This window comes from Eleutherodactylus coqui, chromosome 9 (assembly GCF_035609145.1).
Source record: "Eleutherodactylus coqui strain aEleCoq1 chromosome 9, aEleCoq1.hap1, whole genome shotgun sequence".
Lineage (NCBI taxonomy): Eukaryota > Metazoa > Chordata > Amphibia > Anura > Eleutherodactylidae > Eleutherodactylus > Eleutherodactylus coqui.
Genome location: NC_089845.1, coordinates 163,082,368 through 163,096,545, shown reverse-complemented (window position 1 = coordinate 163,096,545; position 14,178 = coordinate 163,082,368). Strand labels below are relative to the sequence as shown.

The following is a 14,178-nucleotide window of genomic DNA, read 5'->3' as shown; positions in this document are numbered from 1 at the left end:
AATGCACCCGGACGCCTCCTCCCCTAGGCTCTCGCAAAACCAAAGAGGAGACATCAGGGGAGAAGGATCCCGGGTGCATACTGACGTCACAGTGTGCGCCAGGGATCAGCGCCACTATCAGCACCGTTCAGTGAATACCGGCTGCTGAGCTAAGGTACCCAGGCCGGTATTCACTACCTTGGTAAGCAGACACCAGCGTGTGCCAGAAGAGAGGGCTCTGCGTGCAGCCTCTGGCATGCGTGACATAGATTTGCCACTACTGCTATAGACTGTTAGTACCAGCTGTGTAATACAATGGAGCAAATCAGCTCTACACAAGTAATATACAGTGTATACAGCGGAATGCAAATATGTATTGCATTAGAAGTTATATTCTTGTACATAGGAGCAGTATTATAGTAGTTATATTCTTGTATATAGGGGCAGTATTATAGTAGTTATATCCTTGTACATAGAGGGTAGTATTATAGTAGCTATATTCTTGTACACAGGGGGCAGTATTATAGTAGTTATATTCTTGTACATAGGGGCAGTATTATAGTAGTTATATTCTTGTACATAGGGGGCAGTATTATAGTAGTTATATTCTTGTATATAGGGGCAGTATTATAGTAGTTATATCCTTGTACATAGAGGGTAGTATTATAGTATCTATATTCTTGTACATAGAGGGCAGTATTATAGTAGTTATATTCTTGTATATAAGGGCAGTATTATAGTAGTTATATTCTTGTACAGAGGGGGCAGTATTATTGTAGTTATATTCTTGTACATAGGGGCAGTATTATAATGGTTATATTCTTATACACAGGGGGCAGTATTATAGCAGTTATATTCCTGTACATAGGAGGCAGTATTATAGTAGTTATATTCTTGTACATAGGGGGCAGTATTATAGTAGTTATATTCTTGTACATAGGGGGCAGTATTATAGTAGTTATATTCTTGTACAAGGGGGCAGTATAATAGCAGTTATATTCTTGTACATAGGGGGCAGTATTATAGTAGTTATATTCTTGTACATAAGGGGCAGTATTATAGTAGTTATATTCTTATACACAGGGGGCAGTATTATAGTAGTTATATTCTTGTACATAGGAGGCAGTATTATAATAGCTATATTCTTGTATATAGGTGGCAGTATTATAGTAGTTATATTCTTGTACATCGGGGGCAGTATTATAGTAGTGATATTCTTTTACACATGGGGCAGTATTATAGTAGTTATATTCTTGTACATAGGGGAAGTATTATAGTAGTTATATTCTTCTACATAGGGGGCAGTATTATAATAGTTATATTCTTGTATATAGGTGGCAGTATTATAGTAGTTATATTCTTGCACATAAGAGCAGTATTATAGTAGTTATATTCTTGTACATAGGGGACAATATCATAGTAGTTATATTCTTGTACATAGGAGCAGTATTATAGTAGTTATATTCTTGTACATAGGGGGGCAGTATTATCGTAGTTGTATTCTTGTACATAGGGGGCAGTATTATAGTAGTTATATTCTTATACACAGGGGGCAGTATTATAGTAGTTATATTCTTATACACAGGGGGCAGTATTATAGTAGTTATATTCTTATACACAGGGGGCAGTATTATAGTAGTTATATTCTTGCACATAGGAGCAGTATTATAGTAGTTATATTCTTGTACATAGGGGACAAAATCATAGTAGTTATATTCTTGTACATAGCGGGCTATATTATAGTAGTTATATTCTTGTACGTTGGAGCAGTATTATAGTAGTTATATTCTTGTACATAGTGGGCAGTATTATAATAGTTATATTCTTGTACATGGGGTCAGTATTATAGTAGTTATATTCTTGTACATATGGGGCAGTATTATAGTAGTTATAGTCTTGTACAAAGAGGACAGCATTATATGACTTATATTCTTGTACATAGGGGGCAGTATTATAATAGTTATATTCTTGTACATAGGAGCAGTATTATAGTAGTTATATTCTTGTACATAGGGGACAGTATTATAGTACTTATATTCTTGTACATAGGAGGCAGTAATGTAGTAGTTATATTCTTGTACATAGGGGGCAGTAATATAGTAGTTATATTCTTGTACATATGGGGCAGTAATATAGTAGTTATATTCATGTACATAGCGGGCAGTATTATAGTAGTTATATTCTTGTACATAGGGGGCAGTATTATAGTAGTTATATTCCTGTACATTGGGGGCAGTATTATAGTAGTTATATTCATGTACATAGAGGGCAGTATTATAGTAGTTATATTCTTGTACATAGGAAGCAGTATTATAGTAGTTATATTCTTGTACATGGGGGGGCAGTATTATAGTAGTTATATTCTTGTACATATGGGACAGTATAATAGTAGTTATATTCTTGTACATAGGGGGCAGTATTATAGTAGTTATATTCTTGTACATAGGGGGCAGTGTTATAGTAGTTATATTCTTGTACATAGGGGGCAGTATTACAGTAGTTATATTCTTGTACATAGGAGGCAGTATTATAGTAGGCATATTCTTGTACATATGGGACAGTATTATAGTAGTTATATTTTTCTACATAGGGGCAGTATTATAGAAGTACTATTCTTGTACATAGGGGGCAGTATTATAGTAGTTATATTATTGTACATAGGAGGCAGTATTATAGTAGTTATATTCTTGTACATAGGGAGCAGTATTATATTAGTTATATTCTTGTACATAGGGGGCAGTATTATAGTAGTTATATTCTTGTACATAGCAGCAGTATTATAGTAGTTATATTCTTGTGCATAGTGGTAGTATTATAGTAGTTATATTCTTGTACATGGGGGCAGTATTATAATAGTTATATTCTTGTACATGGGGGCAGTATTATAATAGTTATATTCTTGTACATAGGGGTACAGTATTATAGTAGTTATATTCTTATACATAGGGGGCAGTATAATAGTAGTTATATTCTTGTATATAGGGGGCAGTATTATAGTAGTTATATTCTTGTACATAGGAGGCAGTATTATAGTAGTTATATTCTTGTACATGGGGGGCAGTATTATAGTAGTTATATTCCTCTACATAGGGACAGTATTATAGTAGTTATATTCCTCTACATAGGGGCAGTATTATAGTAATTATATTCTTGTACATAGGGGGCAGTGTTATAGTAGTTATATTCTTGTACATAGGGGGCAGTATTACAGTAGTTATTTTCTTGTATATAGGAGGCAGTATTATAGTAGGCATATTCTTGTACATATGGGACAGTATTATAGTAGTTATATTCTTCTACATAGGGGGCAGTATAATAGTAGTTATATTCTTGTATATAGGGGGCAGTATTATAGTAGTTATATTCTTGTACATAGGAGGCAGTATTATAGTAGTTATATTCTTGTACATGGGGGGCAGTATTATAGTAGTTATATTCCTCTACATAGGGACAGTATTATAGTAGTTATATTCCTCTACATAGGGGCAGTATTATAGTAATTATATTCTTGTACATAGGGGGCAGTGTTATAGTAGTTATATTCTTGTACATAGGGGGCAGTATTACAGTAGTTATTTTCTTGTATATAGGAGGCAGTATTATAGTAGGCATATTCTTGTACATATGGGACAGTATTATAGTAGTTATATTCTTCTACATAGGGGCAGTATTATAGAAGTACTATTCTTGTACATAGGGGGCAGTATTATAGTAGTTATATTATTGTACATAGGAGGCAGTATAATAGTAGTTATATCCTTGTACATAGGGGGCAGTATTATAGTAGGTATATTCTTGTACATAGGAGCCGTATTATAGTAGGTATATTCTTGTACATAGGAGGCAGTATTATAGTAGTTATATTCCTGTACATAGGGGACAGTATTATAGTAGTTATATTCTTGTACATAGGGGGCACTATTATAGTAGTTATATTCTTGTACATAGGGATCAGTATTATATTAGTTATATTCTTGTACATATGGGGCAGTATTATAGTAGTTATATTCTTGTACATAGCAGCAGTATTATAGTAGTTATATTCTTGTACATAGGAGGCAGTATTATAGTAGTTATATTCTTGTACATAGGGGACAGTATTATAGTAGTTATATTCTTGTACATAGGGGAGCAGTATTATAGTAGTTATATTCTTGTACATAGGAAGCAGTATTATAGTAGTTATATTCTTGTACATAGGGGACAGTATTATAGTAGTTATATTCTTGTACATAGGAGGCAGTATTATAGTAGTTATATTCTTGTACATAGGGGGCAGTATTATAGTAGTTATATTCTTGTACATAGGATCAGTATTATAGTAGTTATATTCTTGTACATATGAGGCAGTATTATAGTAGTTGTATTCTTGTACATAGAGGGCAGTATTATAGTAGTTATATTCTTGTACATGGGGGCAGTATTATAATAGTTATATTCTTGTACATGGGGGCAGTATTATAGCAGTTATATTCTTGTACATAGGAGCAGTATTATAGTAGTTATATTCTTGTACATAGGAGCAGTATTATAGTAGTTATATTCTTGTACATAGGAGGCAGTATTATATTAGTTATATTCTTGCACATAGGGGGCAGTATTATAGTAGTTATATTCTTGTACATAGGAGCAGTATTATAGTAGTTATATTCTTGTACATAGGGGGCAGTATTATAGTAGTTATATTCTTGTACATAGGGGGCAGTATTATAGTAGTTATATTCTTGTACATAGCAGCAGTATTATAGTAGTTATATTCTTGTACATGGGGGCAGTATTATAGTAGTTATATTCTTGTACATAGGGGGCAGTATTATAGTAGTTATATTCTTGTACATAGGGAGCAGTATTATAGTAGTTATATTCTTGTACATAGTGAGCAGTATTATAGTAGCTATTTTCTTGTACATAGGGGCAGTATTATAGTAGTTATATTCTTGTACATAGGGGGTGTCACGTACGCAGGGCGAGGGCGAGGAAGGAAAGGCTCTTAGGTTGTGGAGTGACTGGTACCCAACTTTCCAGACTCCTGAAAAGCGACCATGAGCCACAGCCACAACTCTACAGCAACCCACCTGGCCCTGCACTTATTAACAATTTGTCCCTCACTGGACAAGAGGAGAGAGGGGAAGGGACGATACCTATCGATCCCACCTCTGGTCCTCAAACACTCTGCAGTATTGCAAGCTGGCAGTCGTTAGAATACAGGCTGGTTTGTATTTAGCGTTCTCCGACTTCTGCACGCATGCGAAGCGGAAACTCAAATCACCACTTGATCCGTTCTAACGCACTCCAGAGCTCTACAATATGCATACAAAACGCTGCCACCACCAATTTGGTTACGGTAAATTGGAACCCGATTTCTGAATACAATCTTCGGAGAATAAGGTTTCGTGTTAACACGGACGAGGCTCACTAATTAATTTAAAGTTTAATTCTCAAAGAATAGAGCAGTGCTTATTTACAGAAAAAAATACGAAAATGATGTTACAAGATAAATGGCAAGAGACTTACATATGATATCACAAACAGTAAAATAACAGGGATTAAAAGAAGAGAGTTACCATTCTGTGGCGTGGAGTCGCGCCAGAACTGCGGACCAGACCTCACGTATAGTGACCTCCAAGGGGCTGACACTGAGCACACATTGTGTGCGAGTTTTAAACCCTCACGGTGGTAACTCCCCTTTAGTTCCTTCCAGCCCCCTTAGGGGCTGGCTTATCTTGGGACACATAATTCCCTGAAATACATATTTCCTTCATAACTCCGTGTGGGTGTGACCCACCATGAAAATATGACAATGATGTTTCCTGTTGTGATTTTACGTGTGTTTTGAGCCCACGCATGAGTAGTTTTGGACGCATCTGATCCGAGATACGCAATTCTCGGTTCCTGAGCGTCGTGCAAATGTGGGAGTCCCTGCATCTTATTAGCGGGGATACAACGTTCCACAAAATATCCACGTCATCGGGCTGCGACGTACAGATCTTTCATAATTCCTAAATTACATTTTCCTTTGTCTTACGGGCACGTTCTTTTGTTAACTTTGCCTCCAAAAGTTATCAGGTCAGTTACGACCATTTGGACCAGTAAGGGAGGGAAAGAGCTACTAAGGTGTGAAGCCTATTTCCTCTCCTTATTTCCTAACAAACATTTGCTGACTCTGGCTCCAGAGGGGCTGTAGGACATCAAAGACCCCCTGGGGGAGAAGTGTAACAGCCTTTCCTGAAGTCTACTTCAAAGGTAGCTCAGCACTCAGCTTTCCTATATGCGGAAAGACCATTAACTCTTCTCTCTACAAACTATACAAAATGACTGACAGACTACAATTTTCACATCACAATGCATATCTATCAATCTCTTATCTTTATCTGTCACTCTGGTATCTATCTACCCTTCTATTCTCTATCTAGTAAGGGTGAAGGATGTCAGCTCCGCTTTTCTAGTGTCCTGAACGTCAGCTGATTGATACTGGACAGCTGGGGGGGCACTTTATTCATCTCTTTTTACTACACCTCCCCTTTTTAGAGTGGGTGTAGTAGGTTGATCCCACAGATCACCTACGAAACCCACCTCTACTCCGCTCTGCTGGGACAGAGCAGCCTTTAGGGATGAAAAGGAACACTCCCAATTGGTGGTCCAGCTGACCAACTGTAGCTGATGCTCTTTTGTCTCAGGTATCTGCCAAAACCTTTGGCGCAGATCCATGATAGTTATGTATTGGGCCTTGGCCAGCCAGTCCAACAGCTCAGCGAGGCGGGGCATCGCATAAGCTTCAGACACAGTGATGACGTTCAACTTGTAGTCCAGACAGAACCGGGTTGTCCGGTCCTCCTTTGGCTCCCGGACTACAGAAGAGGCCCATGCACTCTGGGGCTTCTGGAAGATGTCCAGGTGCAACATCTCCTCATCGTCCCACTTTATATCTGCCTGCACCTCTGGGGAGACTTGGTAGGCAGACTGCCTACCCGGGGGATGGCTTCCAGTGTTCACCTGGTGAACTGTCAACTGGGCCACCCCTGGTTTCCTAGTGAAAGCAGACATGAAGGGGAGTAGGCCTTCCTGAAGCTGGGACCGCTGGTCCCCAGAAAGCTGCAGGCTGTGATCTGTGTCCCTGATGGATCCGTCCACCAGCGGGGTGGCTAGCAGATCCACATGGATATTACCTTCATCGGGCACAGAGAGAGGTTCCCTCGTAAGGTCCCTCAACACCCCCAAGCTGGCATCAGAATGCCCAGCGGCATGCAACTCCTGGCTGTGAGCAGCCAGGGGGGATGTCAAGTACAGGACCCCACTGGGGTCAGACAGTATGTCAGCTGGATTCTGGGGGAATGCCACCTCTTTCAATCCAACTGGGCATACTTCTGGGTCAGCGTTGTTTACTGGTCGGCTTTCACCTGCCGCATCACACCATGCGATGGTACGTGCAGGCTCTGACCGAGCACAATTCACATTGCTGTTATTTCTTGGACCACTGTCCATACTTATTACCAGAGATATGGGAGAATCCTCTGTGACATCACACACAGATGTGACATCACTGAGTACCACCGTGTCACAGGGCATCTCAACATTATTAGGCTGCGTCAGTTCAGTGAGCTCAAGAGTGGTGCACATCGCGTCGTCGCTGTCACTGCTACACCATTCAAGAGTGTCACTGACCTCAGCAGGAACACACATGACATCAACCTTTTTATTCATAGCAACAATGACTTCATACTTGTGCATTTCATCAGATCTTAGCAAAACATTGGCAGGCAGGTCATCAGATACCTCCACCTCCCGCAAATCCCTCCCTGCACCCATATCGGGATCCACCCGGATCATAGGCAGGGTAGGGTGGGTGTCCCCAATTTCCATCACAGTCACAGTCCTTTCAGGAATCATGTCCGTGGGGGACACCAGTTCAGTGAGCATGATGGTCCTCTCTGCATCAGTATCATGCAGCTCCATAGTCACAGTCTTTCCTACAGCGATGGTTTGCCAGTTGCCAGTGACCTTTCTACTACCCCCACCTGCCCGGATAATACCTGCGGCAGGCTCAGGAGGCTTGGAGACGGGGGCTGTCTTCACGTCAGGGCAAGTGGCGCTGACGTGGCCCACTTTGTTGCAGGAAAAACATTGGCATGTCTCCCTATGAGACTTGGAGGGTGGAGAGGGAGCAGACCCCCCTGAGGATCTAGGCAAAAGGGGTAAGAGTTGGTCAGAGTCACTGTTCTGCTTACCCTCTCTCCAGCTGGTTTCAGATATCTGAAGATTCGGTCTCTGGTCAGCGACGTAGCTGTCTGCAGCTTTGGGGTCACAGACCTGAACACACTGGCGGATGTCCTCCGTACCAGTCTCCAGGAACTGCTCCTTCAGCATGATATCTCCCAGGTCCACAGACTGGGTGATGGGTTGTCCCTTGGTCCACTTCCGGATCAGGGCTGCTTTGATGACCTCGTAGTCACCATTCTGTTCTTGGGGCACTTCCATAAGCACCTCCAGGGCCTTGCCCGTAAGCCCTGGGGTCAAGTACCTGGCCCATTGCTCGGTGGGCAGCTGGTACTGGTGGCAGACCCATTCAAAGTCCCTCAGGAAAATGTCCAGGTCTCCGTCTTCCTCTAGAACAGGGAAGAAATCGCGTTGGGGTTGCACGTTCCTCGTGCCGTTGGACCCACGTGTCCGTGCTCTTAAAATCTGCGCATCGAGTTCTGCCATTCGCAGCCGATGCTTACGCTCAGCTTGGCGTTCTGCGGCTTCTCGCTGTGCCTGGCGTTCTGCGGCTTCTCGCTCTGCGGCTTCTCGCTGTGCCTGGCGTTCTTGCTCTGCCTGGCGTTCTCGCTTGGCAGTTTCTTGCAGCTGGAAAACATATTGCAGGTAACGCTCAGGGTCTTTTGCACTCAGCTGTTGTAGAGCCTCTCGGGTAGGCAAATCAAAGTCCTGCTGAGAGCTGCTATTGCTGGGGTCTCCTCGATTCCGACCCATAGCCTCTTCTCCGATGGGGTCACCCATCTCTGTATCAGGGTTCGCTGTGGCTTGGTGCGAGACATCGTCTTCTCCCAGCACCTCGGTCACCGGCCCCTTTAGCTTAGCGGCCTGGCTTCTAGTTGCCATCTCCGCAGTTGCTTTGCCAAACAAAAGATAGAATAGAAAACAAGAAGAAAGGGGAGGGGACTGTCTGGAGATATCGTAAGTCTCTTACACAAAAGCACTGAGTGAAACCTCGTAAGAAGGGCACCAATCTTCGCAAAGACTGTGTGCTTCTTTTCGTACAAGGACTAACTGCTTAATCCTGGCACGAACGTGTTAACGTTATCCCACCGCTGCCACCAATTTGTCACGTACGCAGGGCGAGGGCGAGGAAGGAAAGGCTCTTAGGTTGTGGAGTGACTGGTACCCAACTTTCCAGACTCCTGAAAAGCGACCATGAGCCACAGCCACAACTCTACAGCAACCCACCTGGCCCTGCACTTATTAACAATTTGTCCCTCACTGGACAAGAGGAGAGAGGGGAAGGGACGATACCTATCGATCCCACCTCTGGTCCTCAAACACTCTGCAGTATTGCAAGCTGGCAGTCGTTAGAATACAGGCTGGTTTGTATTTAGCGTTCTCCGACTTCTGCACGCATGCGAAGCGGAAACTCAAATCACCACTTGATCCGTTCTAACGCACTCCAGAGCTCTACAATATGCATACAAAACGCTGCCACCACCAATTTGGTTACGGTAAATTGGAACCCGATTTCTGAATACAATCTTCGGAGAATAAGGTTTCGTGTTAACACGGACGAGGCTCACTAATTAATTTAAAGTTTAATTCTCAAAGAATAGAGCAGTGCTTATTTACAGAAAAAAATACGAAAATGATGTTACAAGATAAATGGCAAGAGACTTACATATGATATCACAAACAGTAAAATAACAGGGATTAAAAGAAGAGAGTTACCATTCTGTGGCGTGGAGTCGCGCCAGAACTGCGGACCAGACCTCACGTATAGTGACCTCCAAGGGGCTGACACTGAGCACACATTGTGTGCGAGTTTTAAACCCTCACGGTGGTAACTCCCCTTTAGTTCCTTCCAGCCCCCTTAGGGGCTGGCTTATCTTGGGACACATAATTCCCTGAAATACATATTTCCTTCATAACTCCGTGTGGGTGTGACCCACCATGAAAATATGACAATGATGTTTCCTGTTGTGATTTTACGTGTGTTTTGAGCCCACGCATGAGTAGTTTTGGACGCATCTGATCCGAGATACGCAATTCTCGGTTCCTGAGCGTCGTGCAAATGTGGGAGTCCCTGCATCTTATTAGCGGGGATACAACGTTCCACAAAATATCCACGTCATCGGGCTGCGACGTACAGATCTTTCATAATTCCTAAATTACATTTTCCTTTGTCTTACGGGCACGTTCTTTTGTTAACTTTGCCTCCAAAAGTTATCAGGTCAGTTACGACCATTTGGACCAGTAAGGGAGGGAAAGAGCTACTAAGGTGTGAAGCCTATTTCCTCTCCTTATTTCCTAACAAACATTTGCTGACTCTGGCTCCAGAGGGGCTGTAGGACATCAAAGACCCCCTGGGGGAGAAGTGTAACAGCCTTTCCTGAAGTCTACTTCAAAGGTAGCTCAGCACTCAGCTTTCCTATATGCGGAAAGACCATTAACTCTTCTCTCTACAAACTATACAAAATGACTGACAGACTACAATTTTCACATCACAATGCATATCTATCAATCTCTTATCTTTATCTGTCACTCTGGTATCTATCTACCCTTCTATTCTCTATCTAGTAAGGGTGAAGGATGTCAGCTCCGCTTTTCTAGTGTCCTGAACGTCAGCTGATTGATACTGGACAGCTGGGGGGGCACTTTATTCATCTCTTTTTACTACACCTCCCCTTTTTAGAGTGGGTGTAGTAGGTTGATCCCACAGATCACCTACGAAACCCACCTCTACTCCGCTCTGCTGGGACAGAGCAGCCTTTAGGGATGAAAAGGAACACTCCCAATTGGTGGTCCAGCTGACCAACTGTAGCTGATGCTCTTTTGTCTCAGGTATCTGCCAAAACCTTTGGCGCAGATCCATGATAGTTATGTATTGGGCCTTGGCCAGCCAGTCCAACAGCTCAGCGAGGCGGGGCATCGCATAAGCTTCAGACACAGTGATGACGTTCAACTTGTAGTCCAGACAGAACCGGGTTGTCCGGTCCTCCTTTGGCTCCCGGACTACAGAAGAGGCCCATGCACTCTGGGGCTTCTGGAAGATGTCCAGGTGCAACATCTCCTCATCGTCCCACTTTATATCTGCCTGCACCTCTGGGGAGACTTGGTAGGCAGACTGCCTACCCGGGGGATGGCTTCCAGTGTTCACCTGGTGAACTGTCAACTGGGCCACCCCTGGTTTCCTAGTGAAAGCAGACATGAAGGGGAGTAGGCCTTCCTGAAGCTGGGACCGCTGGTCCCCAGAAAGCTGCAGGCTGTGATCTGTGTCCCTGATGGATCCGTCCACCAGCGGGGTGGCTAGCAGATCCACATGGATATTACCTTCATCGGGCACAGAGAGAGGTTCCCTCGTAAGGTCCCTCAACACCCCCAAGCTGGCATCAGAATGCCCAGCGGCATGCAACTCCTGGCTGTGAGCAGCCAGGGGGGATGTCAAGTACAGGACCCCACTGGGGTCAGACAGTATGTCAGCTGGATTCTGGGGGAATGCCACCTCTTTCAATCCAACTGGGCATACTTCTGGGTCAGCGTTGTTTACTGGTCGGCTTTCACCTGCCGCATCACACCATGCGATGGTACGTGCAGGCTCTGACCGAGCACAATTCACATTGCTGTTATTTCTTGGACCACTGTCCATACTTATTACCAGAGATATGGGAGAATCCTCTGTGACATCACACACAGATGTGACATCACTGAGTACCACCGTGTCACAGGGCATCTCAACATTATTAGGCTGCGTCAGTTCAGTGAGCTCAAGAGTGGTGCACATCGCGTCGTCGCTGTCACTGCTACACCATTCAAGAGTGTCACTGACCTCAGCAGGAACACACATGACATCAACCTTTTTATTCATAGCAACAATGACTTCATACTTGTGCATTTCATCAGATCTTAGCAAAACATTGGCAGGCAGGTCATCAGATACCTCCACCTCCCGCAAATCCCTCCCTGCACCCATATCGGGATCCACCCGGATCATAGGCAGGGTAGGGTGGGTGTCCCCAATTTCCATCACAGTCACAGTCCTTTCAGGAATCATGTCCGTGGGGGACACCAGTTCAGTGAGCATGATGGTCCTCTCTGCATCAGTATCATGCAGCTCCATAGTCACAGTCTTTCCTACAGCGATGGTTTGCCAGTTGCCAGTGACCTTTCTACTACCCCCACCTGCCCGGATAATACCTGCGGCAGGCTCAGGAGGCTTGGAGACGGGGGCTGTCTTCACGTCAGGGCAAGTGGCGCTGACGTGGCCCACTTTGTTGCAGGAAAAACATTGGCATGTCTCCCTATGAGACTTGGAGGGTGGAGAGGGAGCAGACCCCCCTGAGGATCTAGGCAAAAGGGGTAAGAGTTGGTCAGAGTCACTGTTCTGCTTACCCTCTCTCCAGCTGGTTTCAGATATCTGAAGATTCGGTCTCTGGTCAGCGACGTAGCTGTCTGCAGCTTTGGGGTCACAGACCTGAACACACTGGCGGATGTCCTCCGTACCAGTCTCCAGGAACTGCTCCTTCAGCATGATATCTCCCAGGTCCACAGACTGGGTGATGGGTTGTCCCTTGGTCCACTTCCGGATCAGGGCTGCTTTGATGACCTCGTAGTCACCATTCTGTTCTTGGGGCACTTCCATAAGCACCTCCAGGGCCTTGCCCGTAAGCCCTGGGGTCAAGTACCTGGCCCATTGCTCGGTGGGCAGCTGGTACTGGTGGCAGACCCATTCAAAGTCCCTCAGGAAAATGTCCAGGTCTCCGTCTTCCTCTAGAACAGGGAAGAAATCGCGTTGGGGTTGCACGTTCCTCGTGCCGTTGGACCCACGTGTCCGTGCTCTTAAAATCTGCGCATCGAGTTCTGCCATTCGCAGCCGATGCTTACGCTCAGCTTGGCGTTCTGCGGCTTCTCGCTGTGCCTGGCGTTCTGCGGCTTCTCGCTCTGCGGCTTCTCGCTGTGCCTGGCGTTCTTGCTCTGCCTGGCGTTCTCGCTTGGCAGTTTCTTGCAGCTGGAAAACATATTGCAGGTAACGCTCAGGGTCTTTTGCACTCAGCTGTTGTAGAGCCTCTCGGGTAGGCAAATCAAAGTCCTGCTGAGAGCTGCTATTGCTGGGGTCTCCTCGATTCCGACCCATAGCCTCTTCTCCGATGGGGTCACCCATCTCTGTATCAGGGTTCGCTGTGGCTTGGTGCGAGACATCGTCTTCTCCCAGCACCTCGGTCACCGGCCCCTTTAGCTTAGCGGCCTGGCTTCTAGTTGCCATCTCCGCAGTTGCTTTGCCAAACAAAAGATAGAATAGAAAACAAGAAGAAAGGGGAGGGGACTGTCTGGAGATATCGTAAGTCTCTTACACAAAAGCACTGAGTGAAACCTCGTAAGAAGGGCACCAATCTTCGCAAAGACTGTGTGCTTCTTTTCGTACAAGGACTAACTGCTTAATCCTGGCACGAACGTGTTAACGTTATCCCACCGCTGCCACCAATTTGTCACGTACGCAGGGCGAGGGCGAGGAAGGAAAGGCTCTTAGGTTGTGGAGTGACTGGTACCCAACTTTCCAGACTCCTGAAAAGCGACCATGAGCCACAGCCACAACTCTACAGCAACCCACCTGGCCCTGCACTTATTAACAATTTGTCCCTCACTGGACAAGAGGAGAGAGGGGAAGGGACGATACCTATCGATCCCACCTCTGGTCCTCAAACACTCTGCAGTATTGCAAGCTGGCAGTCGTTAGAATACAGGCTGGTTTGTATTTAGCGTTCTCCGACTTCTGCACGCATGCGAAGCGGAAACTCAAATCACCACTTGATCCGTTCTAACGCACTCCAGAGCTCTACAATATGCATACAAAACGCTGCCACCACCAATTTGGTTACGGTAAATTGGAACCCGATTTCTGAATACAATCTTCGGAGAATAAGGTTTCGTGTTAACACGGACGAGGCTCACTAATTAATTTAAAGTTTAATTCTCAAAGAATAGAGCAGTGCTTATTTACAG

At 44.5% G+C, this 14,178-nt stretch overlaps 1 protein-coding gene across 1 annotated transcript in view; it reads right to left on the bottom strand.

Annotated features, from left to right (window-relative positions):
* Window positions 1–14,178, bottom strand: part of COL22A1 (collagen type XXII alpha 1 chain) — a 355,966-nt gene that overhangs the window by 135,676 nt on the left and 206,112 nt on the right. The gene's annotated exons all lie outside the window — the stretch shown is intronic.